Below are 27,745 nucleotides of genomic sequence, written 5' to 3'. Positions count from 1 at the left end.
AGATCTGGCCAAAGTACAAACAATATATATAACCTGCCGTTTGTGTGTTCTTTACCCAAAAATGAATGCAAAAAGTGTTTTTACAGATAAAAATAAAAAGGACATCAGTGTCTTAATGGGTGTCTTTCTCTCCTTTCTAAATAGTCTTTAATGTATATAAACAGCTAAACCGAAGCAATCCAAGATACAGCCTAGATATAAAAGAATTTTCTTCCATAAACTTATTTGGGAAAGCTCAAAATGTTGAGGTTTGGAGAGTGATTTGGCTCCCCATGCAAGTAGGGAATATGAAATTCACCCTTTGCCGAAGCATAATCCAAGAGCTACTGTACCCAGTGTTGTGGAAAATTAACCATGCGTTGTGTTTGGACCAGATCTGCCTGAGGCTACCTTTATTCAAGCATGCGCATGCAGGGGGAGTCAGCCAGCCAAGCTGCTGCTCTGCTGAAAAAGGGAACACAGAAGCTTAGACAGCTCAAAACCACAATTTAGTTACACATACTTCCTTATTAATATTTTCCCTTATTAGGAACACAGAAAAAACAAGCTTTTCCTGTTATTCACAGGTTGTTCTTTTGCGGTTACCGGCTTTCCCCACACTAATTGTTGAAGTTACATTAGACAAGACTGGCTACTGCAATTGTATCTTGTTAGTAATTTTCTACACTCTCTTCTTCTGCCCGCTGACCACGTACACAGTTATCTTGACCAGAGTTTAGGCCTACTCTCGTTTTTCATCTACACCGAGGAGCAACTGCACTGGTCTATTTTGAATACCAGCAAGATTGTCTCTCTTTAAAGAACAATCCAGTGTCCCTAAATCCCACCAAAGGCCTGTTAAAATCTGACCAAACAGTTTCAAGTCACACGGGTAATGTGTGAATTTTCTGGAGAAATTCCACCCTTTGCAGAGAATTTTGCTATAAATATGGTGTAAGGGACTGCAGAAGACTTTGTTACAGCCTAGCTAGGGAACTTCCGCTTTCTCGAGGCCACCCGGTCACTGTAGGACATGGGAAACCAGCTGTAACCAGCTTTAGGCTGGTTCTGTCTGCCCTGCATGGCCCTTTGCCAGGTAGCGGAAATGCTTATTATGGCTCGCTGTTCACCCCTTCGTCGGACTCCGTCCCAGGCAAAGCTCCGGTGTGCTGGGTTCTCCGCCTCCGTGACAGCAAAGCTTGGAGTCCCCGTTGGAGGTGTGTCACTAACCTTCAATAAAGCCAATAACTCACTGCTTAGCTGCATGTGGGTCTCATTTTTCAGAGTACCTCTGACAGCCTGCGGTGTTACCCAGAACATATGGTAATTCCGAAAGGACAAGTGTGGGATGATCCCCTGGGTTATTTCAATCCCACTCAACATTTCCAGGAAATGAGCCTAATATTAGCTTTAAGAAGTCCATCTTGTAAATTTTAAGGAGGGTAATGCCTTTGTTTTAGTGCATAATCCATTGTCTAAAAGTATTAAAAAATTCCTGCACCATTTAATGTAGGTATTGCGTTGTCTTCCATATGGAAAGGACAAAACTTTGTCCCATCAGTTACCCACTACTGGTAAAGTCCCCAAACTAAACTTAATAGAGAGGGTATGTGTTGTACTGTACCTTCCTTTCAATTTAACACTCATTCAAAAACAATAAATCACAAAATTCTCCCTACACCTAGCTAATTCAAGTGGAAAAATACAATTAAATAACAAACGAAACACACACACAAATGAAATCCTGTTTAATTCTAGTGCAAGAATATCAGTTCGACAATCTATCATGTTGCGTAAAGTTAAAAAAAATAGAAATTCCTCCCCCAAAGATGCATATTTTCCAAAACAAGTGAAAAAAATGAAACGAAGCTTGCTAATAGTTTAGCCTTTAAAGATAAAAACTGAATGAAAAAAATCTGTTTTCTAAAAATTGTCTGACGTGTGTAAAAAAACCCTCCACACAATAAAAATTAAAACCCCTTCATAATCAAATCAGTGTGAAAAATGATATCATATTCTATGAACTGCTCAAAAATGCATACAGAAAATTTAAACTTCCTAGGATATATACATAAATATATTGAAGAATTTCTTCTCCATATAATGTACCCTTGTGGCCAGTTTAAAAAAAAATCTAAGCTGTAAAAGTTAATTAATTATAAACAACTAAGAAAATCCTCCTAAATAAGTAGCCCGTGCAATCTGTACATCACAATTTAGCCAAGCTAAGTTTAAAAAACAAACAAACCAACTTCTTAAACGTAGCAAAGTTTTTAAACCCTAAAAGTAATTCCAAAAAACCCCAACACAAACTAGCTTTCGTTTGTTAGAAAACGTAATATAGCTGGAAAAAAAAGCCCTTTGGGTTAAAAATTTCCCCCAAGTAAATTTAATTATTTCATTCACAAAGCTTTATTTACAGCAAAACAAGCAAGCAAATAAAAAATAACCACTTATGTTAATAATACTTTAATTTTTAGTACCACTATTGCTGGGGAAAATTTGTCATTAGTAAAAAGTCAATGAGCCAGAAAAGAGTAAATTATTTAGCCTTTAAAATTCGCTCTACTGTAAGCTCATAAATTGCAGACGCTAATGAATTTTAATACTCTTTCCAATGTGTCAGAACTATGTTGTTTCCTGGCCATCTGCAATTACTGCAGGCAATTCAAGAATATACCGGACCCCTTAATAAACCACCACAAGCACATCTTGACCATATGCTCAGGGTTTCACTGATCGCCATATTTGGGGTCGGGAAGGACTTTTCCTCCAGGGCAGATTGGAAGAGGCCCTGGGGGTTTTTTGCCTTCCTCTGTAGCATGGGGCACGGGTCACTTGCTGGAGGATTCTCTGCTCCTTGAAGTCTAAACCACGATTTGAGGACGTCAGTAGCTCAGACACAGGTGAGAGGTTTTTCGCATGAGTGGGTGGGTGAGATTCTGCGGCCTGCATTGTGCAGGATGTCGGACTAGATGATCATAATGGTCCCTTCTGACCTTAGTATCTATGAATCTATGAATGTTCCCTCTAATTTTTGACAGGCCGTGTGCGCAAAAAAATTTTTCTGTGCAAATTGTTGTACTTCTGTGCAAATTTTTGTGTGCGCGGGGTTTCGGATCTGCGCGCGCACGCAGACGCGCACAGCTTGGAGGGAACAGTGGAGGGGGTTGTCCGTGTGCGGTTGATCTCTATTGCAGGAGTATTTGTGTAAAGAAAGCAAATCACACTTAGAATTCACAGACGATTTCTCCTGCCCTGGGAAGCTGCCGACCCGCAGGGCCCAGGTCACCTCTCGCTCAGCAGCGGGGCCAGGCTGATATCAGCAGGGTAACGTAATAATGGGGGACCTTAAGTGTGAGGCTTTTCCTGGTGTCCCCCCGCACAGTCCCTGCCCCAGGGAAGCAGACCCTAGGGGTAACAAAGGGGCAACAGCAGCATTGAGATTTTGCCATTCTCAGCCCGGCGGGTCACCAGCCTGAAGGAGACCCCCAGGGTGAGTTCCCTTGGGAGCCAGGAACTCACTAGACACTGGGATGGGGATTTCCCCAGTGCCCAGTGGGAACCAGCCAGGGCCAGGCAGCAAAAGGAGCTGGGAAACTCTTTCCCCCCTGGCCCCACTTCTTTCTCCCTCCACCCCACCCTCCTTTCAATTTCTCTCTCCTCTTTCCCTTTCTAGCCCCTTCCCCATCTCCTCTCCCTTTCTGGCTGGGAGAATGGGTCACTTTCCTGTTCCCACGGGGGACCCACACGCCCCTTGGGACTGGGACTGGCAGACAAGGTGTATTGGGGGGGGTATCTCTGGCTGCAGCCCGGGTCGGTGTTTGCAAGACACAGGAAGGGACTGGGAGAACAAAGCCCAGATCCCAGACCAGAGGTTGCTGCTGCTCCCCGGGGTCTGTGTTGGGGGGGCGTCATTAACCCCTCCCTGCCCGGGGGGGGCTTTCTCCAGCTGGGACCAGCCCCCCCGGACTCTGCCCGCACCAGGAGCCCCACGGTGAGTGAGGGATCCCCGGGGAGGGGTAGGAAAGTGCCCCTCTGCACAAAGGGGTCTGGGAAGCTCACATCTGGCAGCATCTGGGAAGCCCCCTGCCCTGGGGCCCCGCTGGGGGGATTCAGGTGGGGAAGGAAACCGGGCCCCGCTGCGGTTTCTACCTTTGTGGGTCAGGGAGGGAGGGATGAGAAATGAGCCGGGGTGGAGGGAGGGGGCAGACCGTGTGAACGGGGGGGAGATGGACCTGGCTCTGGGCGGGCAGGAGATTGCAGGGGGCTGGGGGGCGGCTCAGTGGTTTGAGCATTGGCCTGCTAAACCCAGTGTTGCGAGTTCAATCCTTGAGGGGGCCATTTAGGGATCTGGGGCAGAAAGTGGGGACTGGTCCTGCTTTGAGCAGGGGGCTGGACTAGATACCTCCTGAGGTCCCTTCCCACCCTGATATCCTATGATTGTGTGAAATCGGATTGTCCCACTTCTCACTCATACAAATCTTCCCCCTTTCTTTCTAATCAGCAAGTACTGGTATCAAATCCACTTCACCTTTTCTCCCAGCTGACTGAGCCTTTCTCTGGTCTCCTCAAAAACGAATGAGGAGTCCGGTGGCACCTTAAAGACTAACAGATTTATTCGGGCGTAAGCTTTCGTGGGTAAAAAACCCACTTCTTCAGCTGCATGGAGGGAAAATGTGTTTGTGGATACAGACTAACGCGGCTACCCCCCGATACTTGGCACTCTGGTCTCCTCCTGAGATTTTGCTGCATTAATTCTCAAAGGCCTGTTTAAAATCTCCTCCGATTTGGGATATTTTCCCACCTGTGTTATCTGCAGTGATGTGTCCTTGTTTGGGTGGGAAATTGTGAGTCATCCCCTAAATGGGAAAGGGGTTAGGGGGTGCAGCCTGGGAGAGCCCCGAAACCCGGCTGGCTCTGGGGTGGGGCGGCCGTTCTCTCCCAGCAACAGGGCCTGGAAGGGGCACCGCAGGGGAAAGCAGGAGCAAGTGTCACCGATGGGGTAACCACTCCCAGCAGGTGCCTGCCCGTTTGCCCATTGGAAGTACCCCACAGCCACCAACTGCCTGTCCCCTGCCCATCCCCACCCCACTGCCAAGGAGCCGTCCGGATCCGCACCCCCTCTTCTGCCCTTTTAAAGCAGCCTCCCCAAGGGTTCCCTGCTGCCCGTGGGACTGGGGCTGGCGCTGGGGAACCAGTACTGTCTGTTTACCGAACCGTCATCTACAATCCTTTCAAACTTTCCCACTCAGAACTGAATATCAATATAAAATCCCCATAGAACTTTGTGGTTTTTTCCCCCCCTCATAGTATCAATTTTGGACCCATTTTCTCCCCCATGATCAAAGCTACATACAAAACACCCTAACCCCCCATCCTCCTCTCTCGCCAGTTAGCTATTACTGATTTCATATGTCCCAGATTGCTCCCGGTTTCAATCGTTCTAAAAGATTATTAATATAAAATCTCCCCCGGTTTTGCCCCTGTCTGGAATATTGATACCAAAGTCCTGGCGAATGTTGCCCGTTTCCTCTCTGCTTATAAAATATGGATAAGCCAGTCATTCAAATTTTATTTCTTTACCTATCACCCGCTATGGATGGAAAATCCCACATTTCCCCGCTGCCCTTTCAGAAAATGGATCCAGTATCCCTCAGATGTCCACCTGTCTTTGTCTCATTACCGAACATGGCTCTCAAACCTCGCCTTTTGCCTTTCTCCATGTCATTATGAAATGTCAGTTAAAAATCCTCTCCGGTTTGGGGGATGTTCCTCGTGTTTTTTAATTGCGGAAATGTCTCCGTTTCTGGTGGGAGCCAGTAGCCCCGAGTCATTCTCCCCACTGGAGATCCCGGAGGGTTAAATTCCCAAATGATCAACTTTCCCCTCTCCTTTGAGAATCAATTGTTCCCCCGCTTTTATCTCCATTAAAAATGTTTGCTGGGGAAAGAGACTTGCCCCACATTGAATGCCCATCAAAGCCAGAGGCCTCCCCCTCTTCAGCGAATCAGTGCTCACAGGATATTTGGCTGGACATTGATGGCACAGGATGAGGGGCTCACTCCTCCGCTGTAGGGTGTAACTGGCTCTTTGCTAGCCCAAGCAGTGCCCAGAATGGCCGAGACTCTCCGTGCTCCTGTATTAACCCATCGCCGCTTTCTCCAGAAATGTCCCAAACCCCACGGCCAACGGTCTCCACGAGGGATTGCTTCCTGCAACACTGAGGTGCAGCCACTTCTGGGGGGGGGGGCTCCAGGGAGGCCAGTGGCAGACCACGGACAAAGTTCTTAAGTATTTTGGATCCTTCATTCTCCTGTGAAAGCAGCACCCCACCCAGGGTTCCCTCTACCTGCGTGAATGGCTGGTACGGGGTGGTGATATCTTTCTATCCACTTATCAAACACTGATATAAAATCATGACAGATTTTGCTTCTCTCCCCCCGCCCTTTGAAACTGGAGGAATTTCAGGTTTTGGAAGGAAAACTGATGCCCTGAGTCCTTTTTCTAGAGATGGGGAGGGACAGAGGGGGTTAAACCCCCCTCAGCAATGGGTCTGTTTAAAAGGATTGTGGCTGCCTCCCTCCTGACCCATGTTTCTGGGCTCGTTGAGACCAGTGTTAATCCGGATTCATTGCAAAGGAGGATGAGGAGTGACTCCAGATTAACAGGGAGGCGAATGAGATCAGCTGTCCCTATGGGGAGATGGTTCCATTATCTGCTGTCACCAGAAGCTCTGGATGCTGCTAAAGGACGGGAGGAAGTTATCTCTGTGTGTGTCTCTCTCTCTCTCAGGATATTGGTGTTGAGTTTCCTGGGTCAGAGGCTGCAGCCTCCATTGTGATCTGGGAGACCAGATTTAGCAGCCGCTGCTCCCCCAGCGGGATCTGTGCCAGGGAGTTGCCATAATTAAAGTTTCCTAGGTGCCCAGCCAAGGTGAGGACTTCCTCCAGCTGGTGCTAGCCCCCTAGGGCAGCCCTGGGCTTTGCCGACCTCAGCTCATGGTCCGGAGACTCCCAAGTGATTGAGGGAGAGTTTGGGGAAAGTGCTATGTCTGCTCTTGTCGGTAAAATTTATGTCACTCAGGGGTGTGAAAAAAACAAACCCCGGACTGACATAAGTTACGCTGACAGAAGCGCCGGTGTGGACAGTGCTATGTCAACGGCAGACACTTTCCGACTGACATAGCTACCACCGCTCGTTAGGGGGTGGTTTAATTATGTTGCCGGAAGAGTTCTTTCCCATTGGCATAGAACAGGTACCCGGGAGGCCTTACCGCCGTGCAGCTGCATCGGTACAGCTAGGCCACTGTAAGGTCTCTCGTGTAGACGTGGCCTAATCTACTTCTAGAACCAGTTCTTATTGTCTTTTATGTCCCTTGCTTGGAGTGAGTCACCCTGTGCTTTAGCCTTTCTAATTCTGTCCCTACACCCTTGTGCTGCTCGTCTGGACTCATCCTTAGCAACTCTCCCTGTTTCCAGTTTTCGAAGGATTCCTTCTTCTTTTCAAGAGCTACTGATGGACCCTTATTGGCCTCTTACTCTGACCTTTCGTTTGGGATAGTTTCCCCCTGAGCCTTTAAAATGATCTTTTTGAGAAACTGCCAGGTCTCCTGAACTCCTGTTTCCTGTAGATTTCCTTCCCACGGGACCTTACCGACCCGTTCTCTGGGTTTGTTAAAGTCTGCTTTTTTGAAGTCCAGTGTCCTCATTCTGCGGCTTTCACACCTGCCTTTCCTTAGACTCATTAAATCCATCATCTCGTGATCGCTTTCACCCAAATTACCTTCACAACCAATTCCTCCCTGCTAGTCAGAATCCCGTCTCAGATGGCTCTCCCGTGGTTACCTCTTCCGTGTTCGGAAACAAAAGTTGTCCGCAATACGTTCCAGAAACGTACTGGCCATTTTCTCTTTGGCCATAACAGATGTCTTGGCAGCTACTGTCATCCCATTGCTATCAGCTCGTATCTGTTGGATGCTCCTTTTATTTTCATGGCAGAGGCTAGAATGGCTACTGAAAAAAGGCCTGGTTGGAGCCGTGAAGTGAAATGAACGAAAGCCTGTTCTGAAATCTCCCCTGTAGCTCTTCTCGCCCTGCCAGGCTGCAGAACGACGTCCATGTTTCGCTCCAGCTCATCCCAGCCAGCTACGGGACGGTCGCGGGGAAGGGAAATGGCTGCAGAGGAGCCAGTTCAGGTAGGGATTATCGGGGGGTTGCTGGTGGGTTCCTGCTGGAGGGAGAGGGGCAGCAAATACACCGGAGATGGGAACTTCTGGGGAGTTTAGTCTGGAGGTTGGAGCGGGGCAGGAAATACACAGGGTGGAGAAAGGGAGGGGGGAAAGCGTGGGACAAACTTGCTGGGACTTGTTTAACCTGGGCCCTAGGTTCTAGGAACAGAGAATGGGGTGTGGGGGCGGGGGTGTCAGTGTGGAAATTCCCTTATTTGTGGAACAGGATACAACTCCCCTGGGCAGGAGCGGGGAAAAAACTCACCAGACTCCCAGGGCTGGAGTCTGAAATTACTAATCAGAAGCTTCCATTGGATATGAAGGGGGCACCAACCAGTGAGGCTTAGGGGAGATGCTCTGCGTCCCCACATCTAGCTGCTGGCAGTGGGGACGGCATTGGGCTTCCTACCAGGGAGCTCGCCCTGGACCCTGCTAGGGGCTCCATCTCCTGTATCCGTCTCTGGCTAGTAGGTGTGTGATGGATCTGCTGGGAGAGACGAGGGACTCTCTCTTCGCCCCTCACCCTGGTGTTTCCTGGATGCTCTGAGCGGGGTGGGGGGTGGGATTTTGTTGACTGTGAGCCACCCAGAGCTTCCATTTGATTGGCTCCTCTCCCCCACGAACAGTGGGGCTGTGAGTCGGGCAGCAGGTCCTGAGTGGGGGTCTCTTGCTCTTTCAGGGGCCGGTGACCTCCGAGGCGGTGGCTGTGTATTTCACCAGGGAAGAGGGGGCTCTGGTGGACCCCACTCAGAGAGCCCTCTACCGAGACATCATGCAGGAGAACTATGAGAATGTGACCTCGCTGGATAAGGATTCCCATCCCCTCGGTTCTTGGAAGGGGAAATGGAGAGTTAAGGTTCATGTCACCCCCACAATGTAACCTCAACTCTGCCCTGATTCAGCATCACCCCAACATGCCAGTGACCCACACACTAGCCCTCTGCCCTCCCCTGCTACCCAACGCTCTGGGAACAGGGCACAGAAGACCTTGAAATAGTTATAACCATTAGAAACAGCTTATCAGCATCACCATGTCCGACTATACAAATTAAATATCCTTAAACCAATCTCTAATAAGTTCTCAAGCTGTATTTTTCTTCTTTTGCCTAGCTGCGCTACTCTGTTATCATCAGTGGAATTTTGTTTGCTTGGTTTGTGTGTATGAAATCAACGTTTACTGACATGTACCAATAAAAATCGAACCCTTGCAAGCCAATCCATTCACTGCGGCCCGAGCCTCCCTTCCTGAACCCTTATGTTCCTCACGGCCCCAAGACGAGCCTTTCCCTGGCACAAATGTGCCTTTGGTGGTGTTAGAGTGGGTAGTGACACTTCTGGGGACACCTCGGTTCTCACTCATCCCTCCCCACCTGCAGCAGCCACAATCTCTATTCCCCACCGGCGCCTTGGATCTGTGAGCCGGCGCCTCCCGAGGTCACGTCGTCTCATAAGCGCCGACTCCATGGGTGCTCCGGAGACAGAGAGGAGGAAGCGACGGGTGGGTGGGTGGGAGGAGCAGAGGGGGAGGAGAGGAATGGGTGGGAGTCACTCGGGGGGGAGAGGGCAGAGAGGAGTGAGCAGCAGGGGGGCCTCAGGGGAGGGGGCAGGAAGGGGCAGAGCGGGGGTGGAGCACCCACCAGCAAAAACAAAAGTCAGCCCCTGGGCTTGGTCTGATTTTCATCTTTTTATATTCTCCTTTTCAAGAGGAATTAGCACTTTGCTCCTGAATTATAGCCTCTAACTCTCCAAACTTCTCCAGACACCGGGGGATTTTCCCATACTTCTCCCCCTCACACCTGACTTACTCGATTCCCCAGTTCTTCAAAATATGCTTTCCTCTCCCCTGACATACGTAGGGAGCGTCATCCCTAGATGGCCAGCCCGTCTTCCCCGCCACTGGCTCTGGGCCTCTCTCTGTCAGTAAGAAGCAGTTACACGGTGGCTTCCCTGCTAGCTGGCTTCTCCACTTTCTGGGATATGGAGTCACCTTCTGTGTTTTAGGAGCCCCCTGGATGATACATGTCGGGTTGTGCGTGTTTGCAGCAGAGATGACGATAGTTAAATCCCTCCAAAGTAGAGTGACTTGCCTCTTGGAGCATCTGGGAGCTGGGCCCAGGATTTTATGGCTGGGTTTAAACTAACAGAATGTGACAAATGTCCCCTGAATTCACCCGATCGCCACTTGTTTTCTTTCCCCTGAGCAGCGTTTCCAGTTTCGAAACCTGACGTGATCTCCCAGCTGGAACAAGGGGAGGAGCCGTGGGTCCCACATCAGCAGGGCTCAGAGAAAAGGGCGATCCTGAGAGGTCCCTGCACAGGTGAGGAGTCATTAAAACCAACTCAGAATCTGTCAGTGCCTGAAGGAAAGAGCTGGGATTCCCTGAAAAGACCTTGTGAGCTCTCTGTCTCAGATTTTGTAGCAGATCCCTTCCTGACCTCCCTTTCCTGTGAGCCTTTGGATAGGAGGTAGAAGCAGAATTGATCCCCCTCTTCTCTCCCCAATGGGGAAGATTTTAGGGAATTCAGTTCCTGGGTTTTTTTCTCTCTCCAGCACTTATTTTGATTTTCTCTTCCTTTTTCCATTCCTGATTCTGAGGTTTCTCTCTCTGTCCCAGCAGGTGATGGGAGGGTGAGTGAGAACGAGGAGCAGAATCCAAAGCAGGAAGATGCGGAGCAAGTGGAATCACCCCGGGCATTAGCACAAAGATCTAATGTGAATGTGTCCAGGAGTCGTGAGCAGGAAAGTGCCTGCAAGAGTCAGCACAGGCCAGGGAGAGAGCAGGGAAACCAGCCAGGGCAGAAAGTGGGCCAATCCATTAATTGTTGGCAAACTCACAAAGACCTCAAAGAAACCGCAGCCCAGCAGGGAATCCCCATGGGAGACAGAAACAACACATGCCCTGAGTGTGGGAAAGACTTCAGTTACCGCTCGGCCCTTATCACACATCGAAGAAGCCACACAGGAGAACGACTCTACATATGCTGTGTGTGTGGGAAAAGCTTCACTCAGAGCTCACACCTTGTTAGAGATCAGAGACTCCACTCAGGAGAGAGACCCTACGAATGCTGTGAGTGCGGGAAAAATGCCACCCAGAGCTCATCAGAGAATTCACACGGGAGAAAGACCCTATGGATGCACAGAGTGTCAGAAGAGATTCAGTGACAGCTCAGCCCTTATTAAGCATCAGAGAACCCACACAAAAGAAAGACCCTATGAGTGCTGTGAGTGCAGGAAAACCTTCATTGAGAGCTCCTCCCTTATTAGGCACGAGAGGGTCTCTATGAATGCTGTGAGTGTGGGAAAACCTTCACTCAAAGCTCAGCCCTTATCAGGCATCAAAGAACCCACACGGGAGAGAGACCTTACGAATGCTCCGAAAGCGGGAAAAGCTTCACGGACAGCTCACACCTTGTCAGGCACGAGCGAATCCACACAGGCGAGAGACCCTATCTATGCGCAGAGTGTGGGAAAAGCTTCGTTGTGAGCTCAAACCTTGTTGCACATCAGAAGATCCACAAGGGTGATAAAAAAATCATTTAAAAAAAAAAACCTGACCAAAGATAGATTTTTTTTCTTTAATATTTTTGCTAATTTCCACATAGTGACTTTTGAGGCTATTTGTGCCATTTACGTCTCAGATGCGCCAAGAGAGAGGCTCATTTTTGCCTTTTACAGCTTGCCCTTTTTTGGGGTGAATCCTGTGGTCCTTTCTATCAACTCTTTTGTCCTATGAGTCCTGGCAGTATGTGCCAAGAATGTCCATCAGCACCAGATGGGAGAGATATGGGTGATCTCCACAAGCCACATCTACCAGATAAAATCTACCAGGGTCTTTTCTCCACTAGGGTTTTCCATGGAGTTAGCTAGCTTGCATTAGCTAGTCTCATGTTAAAACAGAACTACTCTTGCATAAAAGATGTAGCCCGTGTCGAGTGGCCGGGGTTATCACGCCCGTTTCCTCATCACCTCACCTAGCCATGACTTGTCCTAGTCTAAACCAACCTGGAATATCACACTGATACTGTGCCTCTCCCTGAAAAGCAATTGTTAGGGTCACCAAGTTTCCCCTTTAGGGAACAGATTGCCTCATTCCCACTTGTTCTCAAATTGCCCTGGGTGGTACTGAATAGCGGTTATTTTGGGGTACCATTTTTCTCATTACAAATATATTTAAATATATCAAAGAGCGGGGGAGGGACAGTGTCATTTCAGCCTCTGTGACACCAGAAAGAGATGGGATGGGTTGGAGGGATTCTCTCCTTCCCCATCACCCCAGCAGTGTTACCTTCTACAAGAGCTGTGTAGAGTTTATCTTCTTTGCATTCTACCCCTCCACCTCCCAAAGTGTCCCATGATGCAGTGTTCTCAGCCCTCTGTGCTTTAGACTCTCTCTTTGGTGCCTTTGATCCTAAATCAGACTCGTTAGGGCTGGAGATGAAAGTGTCACTGACCTGGAAGGGGAATTCCAATGGATCCCAGACACAGTGGGAGTTTAAATCCCAGTTTCCATCTATTGGCAGAGATACTCCTGGGCTTTTCCCTGCTGAAATGGGATTGTTTGTAGATGGAAAGGTTGGCTGCTTTTCCGCCGTTATGATAATCCTAAAACTTTTGTGAATAACACAACTCAATAATAATGAGACAATGCTGAGTGAAGCAAGTTTGAACGGATCAGAGGAGAATGAGATGGGAGAATCTCTTGTCCTGATTGAGTCATCAGATGTATCCTGTTCTGGAATTTCATTTTATATGTAACTGAAAGTGTCTTTATTACCCCTCTGTGATGTGGGTTTTTCTCTCTTTCCTGTCGGCCATTGGGTCAGATAACTGGGTACTAATTTTGTTTGACCAAATCTAGCTTAGATTTATTGGGGGCTTTGAGACAAATGACCATTTGCTAAAAGAGTCATTTCTTTATTTATTTTTGCTTTTCCCCACCACTCGGTGATGACATGGAGGAAGTTCAGGTGCACTTTAGTCAACAAAGGATAATACTCCGTGCTATTGGACATGTTACCAAGGAAACAGCACTGTCTTTAAATCTCCATTCTGAAATGGTGAACCACAGGACGTCCGAAATCGTGCAGTTAACTGAAGTGACTGAATACAATTACAGTGGTTTTCAACTGTTTGGGTCAGTATTGTCTCAGATGATCTTGGAATAGAATTCCACAATAAGTGACTTGGAACTGGGAAACTGTAAGTCTCTTGGTTCGAAAAGAAGGTGTGACCCAGGCCCTACAGGGGGTTATTCCTGAAGAGATCTCCTCGCTACTCCTGTGATTTGGGAAATGCTGTCCCGAACGATGCAGATGCAGAGGTGGTGTTTTTGTTGCACTCACCCTTTGTCGGTGCTGCAGATGTCCACAGAATGAAATCAGTGTTAAATGTGAGATAGCGGCAAAAAAAAAAAATCCCCACCTATTTTCAGAAAGAAATCTCACCTTTGGTAGCTTCCAGAGATTCTGATCCAGACCTGCAACTGGTCCCTAACTTAAACTTGTGCCATCAGATTAAAGAAAAGAACTGGGCATGTTTGGGGAAGCCGTTCCTCACTAACACGGCTGAGACTTTGGGTTGTTTGGAAAAAAGATTCTCTCCCAAAGAAGTGTAAATTTACCCTGATGAAGGTCAAGAACTCAGGCAGAAACAGCAGGCACCCCGTGGTTGGTTTTCGCCTCACGAGAAAGAAGCTATGGGTTACTATGGTAAACTGTTTTGAGAACACTCCCTAGTTCAATTGCATTGATTACAGTGTCAAAGGATGCCGTGGTTAGACTGAGAACAATTGTCCTCTACCGTTTGGATCCAAAGTGTCGTAAGCTGAAGAAAGGAATAGTTGATGCCTTCAGAGGACATTCCTTCCCCGTGGATCCCAGTCTGCCTGCCTGGTTGGGCAACCGGGACTTCCATGCTGTGCAAGTGAGGGAATGATGGGTCAGCCTCCGTGTCCGGCGTGCAGAACACACGAATGTCGAGTCCTGTTTCTATGGTTTTGTGTCAAAGGTCCGGTCTACACTGCAGTGGGCTGGAGCACCCATGGGGAAAAAAATGGTGGATGCTAAACACCCATCTGCAGCCGCCCCCCATCAGCTCCTCCCCTTCCTCCTGCACCTCCCACCCACCAGCAGCCCCGCCGATCAGCACCTCCCGCTCCCTCCCCGCACCTCCTGCCCGCCGTGAGGACTTGGGCTGGAGCCTGGGCTCTGAGACCCCTGCCCCCTCGTGGGGTGTCAGAGCCCATGGTCCAGCCCAAGCCTGAACTTACACATTGTGATTTTTAGCCCCACATCCTGGGCCCTGCAAGCCCAAGTCAGCTGACCCGGGCCATCTGTTGCCAAGCTGCAGGTCTTATTCCAGTGGAGATGTACCCGAAATGGACACCCATCCGCTCGGGTTACTGTGCTAGGATTTATAAGCTTTGAATATCTGTTGTATGAGTCTGATGATTTGACTCAGTTTGGTGACCTGATTTCAGTGCAATATTGTTGTTGATTCATTGATTTACTGGTTTGAGCTGAACTTCCTAACTGTGCGTTCAACTCGTAGTTGGTTTATTAGTGTTTATAGGGGCTTAGCCTTAGTGTGGTGTGTGTTCTTCATTTTATTTGTTCATTTTAATACAAATTATAAGCGGATATGGAGTCACATTTCCATCAATAAGCAACATGGGCCAGAGCCATAGAGAATCTGGGGGCAGATCCACCAGCTGACCTCAAATTCTAGCCAGTCCCTCTAAATTAACCTGGTCCTCATGGAGGAGCATGTGAAGGGTGTGCTGATCTCAACTCCACTGTATCGTGTGGGGCTCAGAACACCAGAAGAGAAAATCAGCTCTCCCAGCCCAGGCTTTTGGGGGGGTGTGTGTGTGAAAGAGAGAGAGAGAGGGAGCAGTGTGGCTCACTGAAGGGGGCTCAGTGAGGTGGGAGAGTGTCTCTGAGTAGAGGCAAGGGGGCTTGCTGTACAGTCATGACCAGGGCCAAGCCCAGCCTGCGCCCCCTTTCTGACTTGCCCCGGGTTGTGCCTGGTCAGGCCCAGCTGACGCTGGGGATCTGGTTTGAAAGGCTGTAAATGGAGGTAGAAAGCTTGTACAATTCAGCCACTGTGATGCTGACAGCGTAAATGTATGTGCATTAAGAGGGCACATTGGGGCATTCTGGACAGAGGGCAGAGTTAAGGTTGTGTGGACAACCTTAATGGTGAATTTCCTGGTTTTCAGACATTTGAGTTGTGCTGAAGTTGAGGTTCTGCAAGGGATGATATCCCACCAGGCACCCTAAACTCTGTGTTAATGAAGTTGTTTGCCCTTTAATTAAGCCAAGGAGAGATGGTCATGGCTGCCCACTAGATGTTAACCAACTCGCAAGGCTGACTGCAGGGATAAACGTTTAGAAAGAAAACAATGAAAATTGGCCAGAAGTCCTTGAAAACAAATCATATGCCTCCTATCTGCTCTGGTAAAGGGGGTAAGAAGTGAAGGAAAGGGATTCAAAACCATTCCCTAAGGGAGATGTTTCACCATCTCCATTCTGGGTGTGTTCAGTATAAAAGAAAAGAACAAGAAAAGCAAATTGAATTCACAGGAAAAAGTTAACAGATTTCTTTTCCCTCCCAGGTCCCCAAGAGAAAACCCTGTTCTCCACACAATCCTTTGCTTTATAGTTAACTGCTACCCTGAATGTCTTCTATTAACAAACCCTACATCTGCTCCCTCCAGAGTCTGTGTGCTTAGGATAGGATGAGGAACTGCCAGTCATTTCCTCTTCAGCCTACCTCAGATACAGATGAGAAGGCCCTCCCTCACCGTGTACACTGTCCATCTGTCTGTCCATCCACCGTCCATCCATCATTCATAGAATCATAGAATCATAGAATATCAGGGTTGGAAGGGACCGCAGGAGGTCATCTAGTCCAACCCCCTGCTCAAAGCAGGACTGATCCCCGACTAAATCATCCCAGCCAGGGCTTTGTCAAGCCTGACCTTAAAAACTTCTAGGGAAGGAGATTCCACCACCTCCCTAGGTAACGCATTCCAGTGTTTCACCACCCTCCTAGGGAAAAAGTTTTTCCTAATATCCAACCTAACCTCCCCCACTGCAACTTGAGACCATTACTCCTTGTTCTGTCATCGGCTATCACTGAGAACAGTCTAGAGCCATCCTCTCTGGAACCACCTCTCAGGTAGTTGAAAGCAGCTATCAAATCCCCCCTCATTCTTCTCTTCTGAAGACTAAACATCCCCAGTTCCCTCAGCCTCTCCTCATAAGTCATGTGTTCCAGTCCCCTAATCATTTTTGTTGCCCTCCGCTGGACTCTTTCCAATTTTTCCACATCCTTCTTGTAGTGTGGGGCCCAAAACTGGACACAGTACTCCAGATGAGGCCTCACCAATGTCGAATAGAGGGGAACGATCACGTCCCTCGATCTGCTGGCAATGCCCCTACTTATACATCCCAAAATGCCATTGGCCCTCTTGGCAACAAGGGCACACTGCTGACTCATATCCAGCTTCTCGTCCACTGTAACCCCCAGGTCCTTTTCTGCAGAAAAACTGCAGAACCCCCAACAGAACCCCCAACAGGGGCAACTTAACTATTTCACTCGAGGAGATGTAAGGAATAAATCAACAGGAACACAGCACTTCCGTCTGATAAGATTCATGCAAGGCAGCGTGCTCTATCTAAAACTGACGTTTATCAGATTTAAGCACACACGAACATAAGCAATAGGTTTAGAACATCCCAGATATTTACCTAACATCTGGAACGGTATTGAGTAATTAACAGCAGGTTCGCAGTGGACAGTTGCTGTCCCACCGGGGCGAAAGGGTGTCAAGATGGCCTCAGAGGACTGCTCCAAAGTGCAATATATTAGCTAATCTTTTAAAACTAACTTCTACACAACACACAGGTCATAATGACACCTACTAAATCATCACTTTTCTAACTTTCAATAAACTTTTCATATCAGCGGCATCGAGACTCAAGGTTTCCCAACCACCCAGGTTTTCAGGCTCAGTTGTTTACATGTTTATCCCTCCCTCCCATTCTGTTTAGCAAAAACTGCCAGCTAGATTTGACCTTGCGTCTGAAAGCCTGTCTCCAAATTAACCCTTAACTATGCGGTGTTCTATTTCATTACTTCAGGGTGGCTGAATGCACATAATATGGCTGCAATTAGCTTGATCACATTCTGGGGTATACACACCCCTCAAATCCAGGGCAACCCCCCAATATGCCCTCTTAACACGCATACATTTAGTCTGTCAACACCATAGTGGCTGAATTGTACAGGGTTTTGTGGAGGGGTCAGTGAGGTGGGGGGGTGTCTTTAAGCAGGGGCAGGCACTGTTCCCTCTAAGCTGTGTGCGTGAGCACGCACACGCAGATCCTAAACCCCGCGCACACGGCGAAATCCCGCGTGCACAAAAATTTGCACAGAAGCCCAACAATTTGCACCGAAGAAATTTTTTGCGCACACAGCCTGTCAAAAATTAGAAAAGGAGGACTTGTGGCACCTTAGAGACTAACCAATTTATTTGAGCATCAGCTTTCGTGAGCTACAGCTCACCTCATCGGATGCATACATCGGAAGCTCACGAAAGCTGATGCTCAAATAAATTGGTTAGTCTCTAAGGTGTCACAAGTCCTCCTTTTCTTTTTGCGAATACAGACTAACACGGCTGCTACTCTGAAACCTGTCAAAAATTAGAGGGAACATTGCGGGCAGGAGTTTTTTCTCTGCAGTCGCTGTCATGGCCAAGTCCAGCTGTGGTCCTCTCTGGTTTTCCCAGCGTTGGGCCTGGTCAGTCCCAGCTGATGTTGCGGGGGTCTGCTGTGAAGCGCTGTAAACGGAGGTGAAAAGCCTGTGCCAAGTTGGAATGATTGCGGTGTCTGTCTTGGGCCATAGACTGGCCAGTAGAAAGTTGAGGCAGGAGCCCGCAGGCCATCCAGGAGCAGTGTAGGCCCTGAACGAAGCGAGTGGTGAGGCTATTTCTAGCGAGTGCCGGACTGAGCCTGTCCGCCACAGTGACGGAGCCTGTGCCCGCAGGCTGAAGCACAGAACGGGCCCGCCTTGCTAGCACGCAGGGCCACCCGGGGTCTGCCGCCATCAGAACCACAATCCCTGGAGGGGAGGAGACCAAAGCGCTGGAGTGAGAGACGAGTCCAGTCTCCAGAGCCGGCTCGGACCTGGGCTGCCTTTCCGGGGGGGGGGGAAGAGGCAGCACGGGGGTGGAGTCCCCCTCCAGTGGGGCAGCTTAGAGGGACTTTAGGCTGTCTGTAGGAGGGGTCCCCTCGAGCGGCAGCATCCTGGGGCTTTTCTCTGGGCAGCTGAGCATGGCCTGGCTCAGGAGGGGCAGGGAGCTGGGGCTGCTCTCACTGGGCGGGGAACAAACTGACCCCATGTGTTCAAAATCTCACCTGGGTGGGGGAGAGGAGGAGGGGACTGACTCATGATTTCTGAAGGGTTTGGGGTTGTAAAATGACATCCAATCCCAGCCCTCACCCCCAGCAGAGAAATGTCTCCTACTTTGCGCGAGCTTGCATCAGGGGGGCAACAGGGGTGCAGAGTATATCCCCCCCTCCAGCCCCAGTGCTGGGATCAGGGGGTTCCTTGCTAGCAGATGGGGGAGCAGTCTGTAACCCCCCCAGGCCCAGAGCTGGGAGTGGGGTGCCTGGTGGGGGTAACCCTGCAGTGCAGGGGGTTCAACCCTTATCCTCCTGGCCTGGCTGCTGCCCAATCTGCCCCATACACCCCCATTTACTGTACCCCCCTGGATGCTCTGCACGGATAACCCCCCTGTTCCCCACAAACCACTCATAGCCCCTCCCCCAAGGTCTCCCAAAACTCCTCCGAGCCCCCGGGGAGGGGCAGAGGGACCCATGCTAGATGCAGCAAGCATGGTCATGGGGGAGCACAGGGTGGAAAGGCCCGGACCCCCCTCACTCAGCCCAGCCCATGGGGGCAAAAGGATTGGGGCCCACAGGGGAAAGAGGTGAACGTTCCTGGGGTGACGGGACTACAGGGCATCATTGTGGCCATGGGGGTATCAGCATGAAGGGAGGGGCTGTGAGGGGGAGGGTCCATGGGGGTGTCAGTGTGAAGGGGAGGGCCTATGAGGGGGAGGGCTATGGGGCATCTCTATGAGGGGGAGGGGCTGTTGGGGGGAGGGTCCATGGGGGCGTCAGTGTGAGGGGGAGGGGCTGTGAGGGGGAGGGCTATGGAGTGTCTCCGTGAGGGGAGGGGCTGTGAGGGGAAGGGTCCATGAGGGTATCAGTATAAAAGGAGGGGCTGTGAGGGGGAGGGTCCCTAGGGGTGTGAGAGGGAGGAGCTGTGAGGGGGAGGATCCATGGGGTTGTCAGTGTGAGGGGGAGGATCTGTGAGGGGGAGGGTCCATGGGGGTGTCAGTGTGAGGGGGAGGATCTGTGAGGGGGAGGGTCCATGGGGGTGTCAGTGTGAGGGGAGGGGCTCTGAGGGGAAGGGTCCATGGGGGCGTCAGTGTGAGGGGGAGGGGCTGTGAGGGGGAGGGCGATGGAGTGTCTCCATGAGGGGAGGGGCTGTGAGGGGAAGGGTCCATGGGGGTGTCAGTATAAAAGGAGGGGCTGTGAGGGGGTTTGAGGGGAAGGGTCCATGGGGGTGTCAGTGTGAGGGGGAGGGGCTGTGAGGGGAAGAGTCTCTAGGGGTGTCAGTGTGAGGGGGAGGGGCTGTGAGAGGGAGGGTTCATGGGGGTGTCAGGGTGAGGGGGAGGGGCTGTGAGAGGGAGGGTTCATGGGGTGTCAGGGTGAGGGGGAGGGGCTGTGAGGGGAGGGTCCATGGGATTGTCAGTGTGAGGGGGAGGGGCTGTGAGAGGGAGGGTTCATGGGGGTGTCAGTGTGAGGGGGAGGGGCTGTGAGAGGAAGGGTTCATGGGATTGTCAGTGTGAGGGGGAGGGGCTGTGAGGGGGAGGGCTATGGAGTGTCTCCGTGAGGGGAGGGGCTGTGAGGGGAAGGGTCCATGGGGGCGTCAGTGTGAGGGGGAGGGGCTGTAAGGGAGGGTCCATGAGGGTGTCAGTATAAAAGGAGGGGCTGTGAGGGGGAGGGTCCCTAGGGGTGTCAGTGTGAGGGGGAGGGGCTGTGAGGTTGTCAGTGTGAGGGGGAGGAGCTGTGAGAGGGAGGGTCCATGGGGGTGTCAGTGTGAGAGGGAGGGGCTGTGAGGGGAAGAGTCCATGGGGGTGTCAGTGTGAGGGGGAGGGGCTGTGAGGGGAAGAGTCTCTAGGGGTGTTAGTGTGAGGGGGAGGGGCTGTGAGAGGGAGGGTTCATGGGGGTGTCAGGGTGAGGGGGAGGGGCTGTGAGGGGAGGGTCCATGGGGGTGTCAGTGTGAGGGGGAGGGGCTGTGAGGGGAAGGGTCCATGGGGGTGTCAGTGTGAGGGGGAGGGGCTGTGAGGGGAAGAGTCTCTAGGGGTGTCAGTGTGAGGGGGAGGGGCTGTGAGAGGGAGGGTTCATGGGGGTGTCAGTGTGAGGGGGAGGGGCTGTGAGGGGAGGGTCCATGGGGGTGTCAGTGTGAGGGGGAGGGGCTGTGAGAGGGAGGGTTCATGGGGGTGTCAGTGTGAGGGGGAGGGGCTGTGAGAGGGAGGGTTCATGGGGGTGTCAGTGTGAGGGGGAGGGGCTGTGAGGGGAAGGTCCATGGGGGTTTCAGTGTGAAGGGAGGGGCTGTGAGAGGGAGGGGCTGTGAGAATATGCTCACCTCCAGGCAGCAGGAGCCCCCTGAGATGGGGGCTGAACTGTCCCCTCCCCCCAGGTGCTTTGGGGGGGGGCCTGGGGCCCAGCATGGAGCTGCTGTCCCTGTGGGGTCCCTGGGAGTCACAAAGGGGTGATGTGCGGTTACTGCCCCGTCTGTCCTGGGGTGGGGCCTGGAGCCCCCGGAACGGCCCTGGGGGGACTCCACTGTCTATGGGAAAGCACGTCTAGGAGCGGGGATTCCCCGCTGCCTGACAGCGGCAGGAAGGAGAAGAGAGCGTGAAAGCTGCAGCCAAGTTGGGCGCGCTGGGCGTGGAGGGGCAATCAATCCGACCGAGCCGTTATTCTCCGGGACCCCCGGAGCTCTGCTCCGACCAGGCCGAAGTGGGGAGACGAACCTGCTGCCTTTGCTGATGGCTGAACTCAGGCCTTCAGATTATGGTACTCGGGCACGGCCAGCCGCACGGGGGAAGCTCACTGAGCAGCTGCCTGGCCTCCGGGACAGGAACTAAGCAGCGGTTTCCACCCAGGGGTCACGGGGAGCCGTGAGCAGGTTTCAGGGGACCTGCCAAAATAAACCAGAGAGCAGGGCCAGCATTAGCCTCGCTGGGGCCCAGGGCGGAAAGCTGAAGCCTGAGCCCCACTGCCCGGAGTCAAAGCTGAAGCCCGAGCAGCTTAACTTCACAGGGCGCCCGGTGGCCTGGGGCCCCAGGGAATCGCCCTGCCTGCTACCCCCTAACACTGGCCATGGCTTTTAATCTACTGGAGATGCAGAAAAACCGTTGTGGCACAGGTGGGCTGGGGAGTTTTTATAGCATGTTGGGGGGTTCAGAAAAACCCCAGGTCTAAAGCATGCAGGGCCCCAGGAAGCAGAGAGGGAACTTTGATTCCCAGAGAACTGCCCTAGCTCCCTTTCAGCAGCGAAGAAAGTCCATTCCCCCCATCCCTGATGAATCAGCCTGGAGCCAAGGGCAGAGCGGGGGGTTTCTACTTTCACTCCTGCTGGGGAGTGCGGGGGTCCCGGGGGCATTTCTAGACGAGCATGTGGAACTAAATTGGGGGAACCGGCCGTTCAGAACAGAAAGCTCATGTTCAGACGACATCTTTCTTTACAGTTTTTTATAATACGATATAATCCTTCAATCCTAGTGTCGCTGTCGTCGATAACATGGCTTGGTCAGCCTGGTAGGACACCGAGGGTAAAACTGACCGGCTCTTCAAAGCCGAGAGAGTGGAAAGAAATCACCTCTCAGAGTCAATGCGTGTAGAAGAGGGGTAGTCAACAGGCAGATGGCGGGCCAAATCCGGACTGCCAGACGCTTTCGAACGGATGCCGAAATCTTTTTATTTACCGATTATTATCATTATTGTTATTTTTTATTATTATTTTCTCTGAAACAAGACATTTGGACCTTGACAAAAAATAATGGATTACCCCTAAGAATCGCTACCTTCCTTATGTCCTGCTGGCCATTGCCTTTCCCTCCTTTCGGTGAAAAGCGTTGGGCTTTTGCGCAGAAACTTTCTTTCCTCGGGAGAGACCCAGGAGCGGGGGCTGGCTGCACGGACCAAGCACCCGCTAGATTAGAAGGTGACCGACGAACACCCTTAAGACGAGGCAGCCGTCCCTGTCAAAAATCATCTCCCGGCTCCACTTGAGTGACAGCCTGAGTCGTTGCTTAGCCGGGCAGAGCCCAAGGATGGGAATCGTCAGCAGCTGCAGCAAACCCTTCCGTGCGTAGCGGGAACCAACGCACAAGGTGCTTTAGAAGGAGCTGTCTCCTTCCTTCTGCGGTGAAAGTTGCCATTCTGGTCATGGATTTTCATTGCCCGTCTCAGGGGGCAGAGGTGGGGTTGGCGCTCCCGCAGGCTGGGATGTGGCCCCCGTGTCCCCATCTGTCCGTCGCGCTGGGAGCCCGTCTCTGCTCCCAGCTGACAGGCCGCCTCCAGCCTGTCCGGCCAGCTCCTGAGCGCTGGGGGGTGAGTCATTTGGTGTAAGTGGCACGTAGGAGACACTCTCCCCAGAGGCATTGGTGGTATAGTGGTGAGCATAGCTGCCTTCCAAGCAGTTGACCCGGGTTCGATTCCCGGCCAATGCAGGGATGTGCTCTTTTCTTGGCCGGGAAGGAGCAGCGTGGGTGGGGCCCTGGGGGAAGAGGTCGAGTGGGGCCCGGGTGGGCCCATGGGGGTAAGAGGCCGGGTCAGGGTCCAAGCGCCAGTGGACCTGAGCCCAGCCCCTCTGCACTCAGGGGAGCAGTGTGGGCCCGGGTGGGGGGCTCTGTGAGTAAATCCTCAGAAATCTCACACCTGGGTTTGTAATGTCAGGCCCCAGCAAACAAGTCCCTCCATGTGGGAAGGGAGGGGCTGTGAGGGGGAGGGCTATGGGGGTGTCAGTGTGGGGGGAGGGGCTGTGAGGGGGAGGGTCCATGGGGGTGTCAGTGCGAGGGGGAGGGGCTGTAAGGGGGAGGTTCCATGGGGGTGTCAGTGGGAAGGGAGGGGCTGTGAGGGGGAGGGCTATGGGGTGTCTCTGTGAGGGGGAGGGGCTGTGAGAATATGGTCACCTCCAGGCAGCAGGAGCCCCCCTGAGATGGGGGCTGAACTTCCCCCTTCCCCCAGGTGCTTTGGGGGGGCCCCAGGGCCCAGCATGGAGCTGCTGTCCCCTGTCCCACAAAGGGATGATGTGCGATTACTGCCCCGTCTGTCCTGGGGTGGGGGCCTGGAGCCCCCGGAACGGCCCTGGGGGGACTCAGCCCTGTGGGGACGTCACTGTCTGTGGGAAAGCACGTCTAGGAACGGGGATTCCCCGCTGCATGACAGCGGCAGGAAGGAGAAGAGAGAGTTAAAGCTGTAGCAAAGTCTGGGTGCGCTGGGTGTGAAGGAGGGTGCCCAGCTCTCCGTCTGCAGAACGGCCAACCCCAAACGTTCAAAAACCCTGAGTCAAGAGCACCAAAAATCACGAGATTGGCTTTAAAACCATGAGATTCTGCAAAAAAGGAAGAGAGCTTTGGATCTTTTTAATCGCCTTCTGCCTGTTGAGCATTTAGGGTGCCTGGGGGTCCCATTTTGAAGCTTTCTCCACAGCCACGTACTGTTTCTTTAAGAGCCAAGGCTGAAATCATCACGTACTCACTTGACTCCAGGAGCTGGGGCTTTACGGAAAAACAATAATTCTCACGCGACTCATGGCAGAATCCCGAGCGCCGGCAAATCGAGTGAGTCCTTATTCCCCGGGATTCCCCCCCCCGAGCTCCGCCTCGACACGTCTGAAGTGGGGGGCAAAGCTGCTGCCTTCGCTGATGGCTGAACTCGGGCCCTTAGAGTGGGATATTCAGGCACGGCCAGCCGCACGGGGGAAGCTCACTGAGCAGCTCCGGGACCGTCTGAGCCCGCAGGGCCCCGGGGGGCAATGAAGCAGCCGGGCCAGGCTGGGAACCTTGATTCCCAGGGAACTGCCCTGGCTCCCTGCTCAGCAGCGAAGAATAATTTCTCCCCCCTTCCCCAGTAAATCAGCCTAAGGGCAGAGCTGGGGAGGGGGTTCTCCCTTCACTCCTGCTGGGGAGCGCAGGGGTCCCGGCGGGGGCGTTTCTCGAAGAGAATTTGGAACCGAACTGGGGGAACCGGGCACCTGCCTTTCATTACAGACTACGTCGTTATGTGCAGTTTTTTTATAATGTGGGGGTCGCCCAGGGGTCGGGACCTTCGCCCCCGCGGCGTCGGCTAGAAGGCCCGTGTGAGGAAGCCGGAGCAGTCGGCCATCTTTTGGAAGCCGCTGCGTGCCTCGGTTTCCCCGGCATGCTGCCTTGCGACCCGGCGGGGTGGGGAAGGGCTGCTTGCTCTGGGGGACATAGGTGGGGGTGTCGCCGCGCGGTGGGGGGCTGGGGGGGGGGCCTTCGCCCCTCTATCAATGGGGCATCTGAGAAGACGAAGGCAAATGCAATGGCCCGGACAGCGACACCAAGCAACCAACGACCCAGAGGGAGATGGACCCCCCCACACACCCACCCACCAGGAAAGGGTTAACAGCCCCCACCCCTCTCCCCTCAGGCGGCCCCCCCCCCCGCAGAGGGTGGCTGGGAGAAGTGGGGGAAAGGTCAGCGCACCTCGCCGCCCCGCCCCCAGCCCCGCGCGCGGCACAAGCCCCGCCCCCAACGGGCGCCGCGCCGCTCGCAGCCCCGCCCCCCCGGCGCGCGGCGCGCCCCAACCGCCCTAACGGCGCAAACGGCCGCGGCGGCGCCAGGGGGGAGCTTCGTCACTTCCGGCCCGTGCGAACCCTGCGCTCCGGGCGGGGGGAGGGGGGAGAGCGAGCCCGTCATTAACCCCTCCGTGCCCGGCCGCGGGGGGGGGGCGTTTTCTCCAGCCGGGACCAGCCCTGGGGCCGGAGCCCCCCCCGGTGAGTGAGAGACCCCGGGGGTGCCCTGTAGGGTGGGGGGAGGGGAAAAGCCGGTTGGGGGCGGAGTTAATTGCCCCCCCCCCGGTACAAATTCTCTCTCCCCGCCTCACACGTGGCTGTAAAATCCGGGGTGACCCCCCCTTTCCCTCCGCCCCCCCCGTTCTCCCCCTAACCCTCCCGTGCCCCTTGGCCGTCTCCCCCCCGGGGGGGTCCCCCCCCGGCAGCGACGCCTCCTGGGGCGGGTGGGAAATGGGTCCTTCCCGGGGGGGGGCTGTTTGGGGGGAGCCCTGAGACCCGGCTGCCTCGGGGGGGGGCCCGGTCTCTGCCAGGGCGGGGCACGTGCCCCCCATGGGGGCGGCCCCGACCCGGGTTCCCCAATCCCCGCGGCTGCCCCCCCCCCGAACTGCCGACACAGCCGCCCCCTGCCCATCCCCCCACTGCTGCCCCCCCTTCCCGCCCCCAGGGGCCTTCCCGCTCCCCGGCCCCCTTAAAACTCATCCCGTCCCCCCGGCTCCCTGCGGCCCGTGTGGGGACCCGTCACTTTCCGCTTCTGTGGCGGGCGGCCCCATAAAATCCCTTCAAAGGGTCCCCCCTTCCCCGCTCCCCCCCTTTCATAGCCCCGTAGCACCCCCTCAGGCCTGGGTGTTTCCCCCTCAGGTGGTCGAAGGCGGCGTTTGGGACCCCGTTTTCTCTCCCCGTTTTCTATCAGCTACGCGAACACGTTGCCCGAATACGCCCTGAGAATTTTTTCTGTCTCTCTAATGATAAAAGACGAACGAAATCGCAGCTTTAGCCCTTTTCTCGAATTCCCGACCAAGGCTGTGAAATCTTTGTAAATGTTGCCCGTTTTCTCTCTATTCATTTATCAGCTATTGATGAGGAAACACACTCAGATTTTACCTCATCTCCGCAACTGATAGCAAATCCCCCCGATTCTCCTCTCTCCTCTCTTATTTACAAAAACGGATCCAAAATTCCTCAGATTTTCACCCTTTTCTCTTTCGTTTCTGAACGCGGGTCTCACATCTCAGGTTTTGCCTCTTTCTAGGTCATTATCAAATGTCTATTAAAAATCCTGTCAGGTTTGCGGCTGGTACCCATGCTTCTAAATCCCAGCAACTTCTCCTTTTTTGGAGGGAACCTATTGCCCTAAATTGTTGTCCATCCTGGAGGTTGCAGGAGTTAAGTTGCCCAGTGATCATCTTTCCCCTCTCCTTTGAGAATCGTTTGTTTCCACCTTTATCTCCGCTAAAAGGTTTGCCGATTAAAGACGCCAGCCACATACTTAATAGACATCAAAGCTAGAGGCCTCCCCCTCGTTGGCTGCTAACAGCGGAGTTGGGTGGCCCCTTTTTTTCTCCTGCCGGCACAGGATGAGGAGGTCACTCTGAGGGCAGTGCTAGTCCAGAGGTATCTCCAAACCCCACGACAAATTGTCTCCATGAGGGGTTGCTTCCCACACTGCTAAGATGTAGCTGCCTCTGCGGTGGATTCATGGTGGCCATAATTTGCTAGTGACGGTGCATGGAAATTTATTAAATATTTTGGCTCTCCAGGCCTTCTAGTCTCCCTTTAAAGAAGCATCCCCCAGGGCTCCCTCTGCCTATGTGAATGGCCAGCAGGGGGTGGTGATGAGTGAACAGAAAGTTATCAAAAACTGATTTTGCTTCTCTCCCCTCTTCCAAACCTCAGGAACTTTAGGTTCTGGAGAGAAAACTCTTGCCCTGAGTCCTTGTCCTAGATCTGGGGGTGAGGGAGGTGGGAAGGGAGTTAGTACTCACACCCGGTGATCTGTTGAAGAGGATTCTGGACTCATGCTTTCTGAACTGTGTTTCTGGTGTCATTGAGACCAGTGTTAATCCGGAGTCACTGCAAGGAAAGACAGGGAGTGACTCCAGATGAACAGGGGGGCAAATGAGATCAGCACCTGTCCCTGTGGGGAGGTGGTTTCATTTGCTGCTCTCCCCAGAGAGCTCTGGTTGTTGCTAAAGGAGGGAAGGCTGCTCAAACTCTCTGTCCCTCTGCTCGGATACGGGGGTTCAGTTTCCTGGGTCAGATGCTGCAGCCTCCATTGTGATCTTGGAGTGCAGGCTTAGCAGCTGCTGCTTCCTCGGGAGGAGGCGGAGAGAACCTGTACTCGGAAGTGACCTGAATTAAAGTTACCTCTGTGCCCGGCCAAGATGAGGACTTTCTCCGGCTGGTATTAGCCCCCTAGGGCAGCCCTAGGCCCTGTTAATACTAAATTCTGAGCCAGAGACTCCAAGTAATTGAGAGAGACCTCAGGGAAAATGCTGACTGTTGTCAGGGCTTGGCTGTGTGTGTGTCCTCTGCCTGCTGCACCAGCTCTGGCCAGGTAGCCAGCACCACAAGCCTGGATCAAACTGCCCAAGAAGACCACAGATTTGGGTTGAGTGGCAAAGGCGCTTGGC

General features: G+C 52.7%; 2 protein-coding genes and 1 non-coding gene across 4 annotated transcripts in view; 2 read left to right on the top strand and 1 right to left on the bottom strand.

Annotated features, from left to right (window-relative positions):
- Window positions 1-27,745, bottom strand: part of LOC102933291 (zinc finger protein OZF) — a 1,218,290-nt gene that overhangs the window by 200,505 nt on the left and 990,040 nt on the right. The gene's annotated exons all lie outside the window — the stretch shown is intronic.
- Window positions 1-27,745, top strand: part of LOC102934530 (zinc finger protein OZF) — a 1,287,564-nt gene that overhangs the window by 1,162,292 nt on the left and 97,527 nt on the right.
- TRNAG-UCC lies at window positions 22,954-23,025 on the top strand. Its single transcript has one exon. It is a non-coding gene; the product is annotated as a tRNA-Gly (tRNA).

The sequence above is a fragment of the Chelonia mydas genome, chromosome 28 (genome assembly GCF_015237465.2).
Source record: "Chelonia mydas isolate rCheMyd1 chromosome 28, rCheMyd1.pri.v2, whole genome shotgun sequence".
NCBI classification, from domain to species: domain Eukaryota; kingdom Metazoa; phylum Chordata; order Testudines; family Cheloniidae; genus Chelonia; species Chelonia mydas.
Note: the sequence above shows the minus strand (reverse complement) of the source record. Positions and strands in the feature narration are given on the sequence as shown.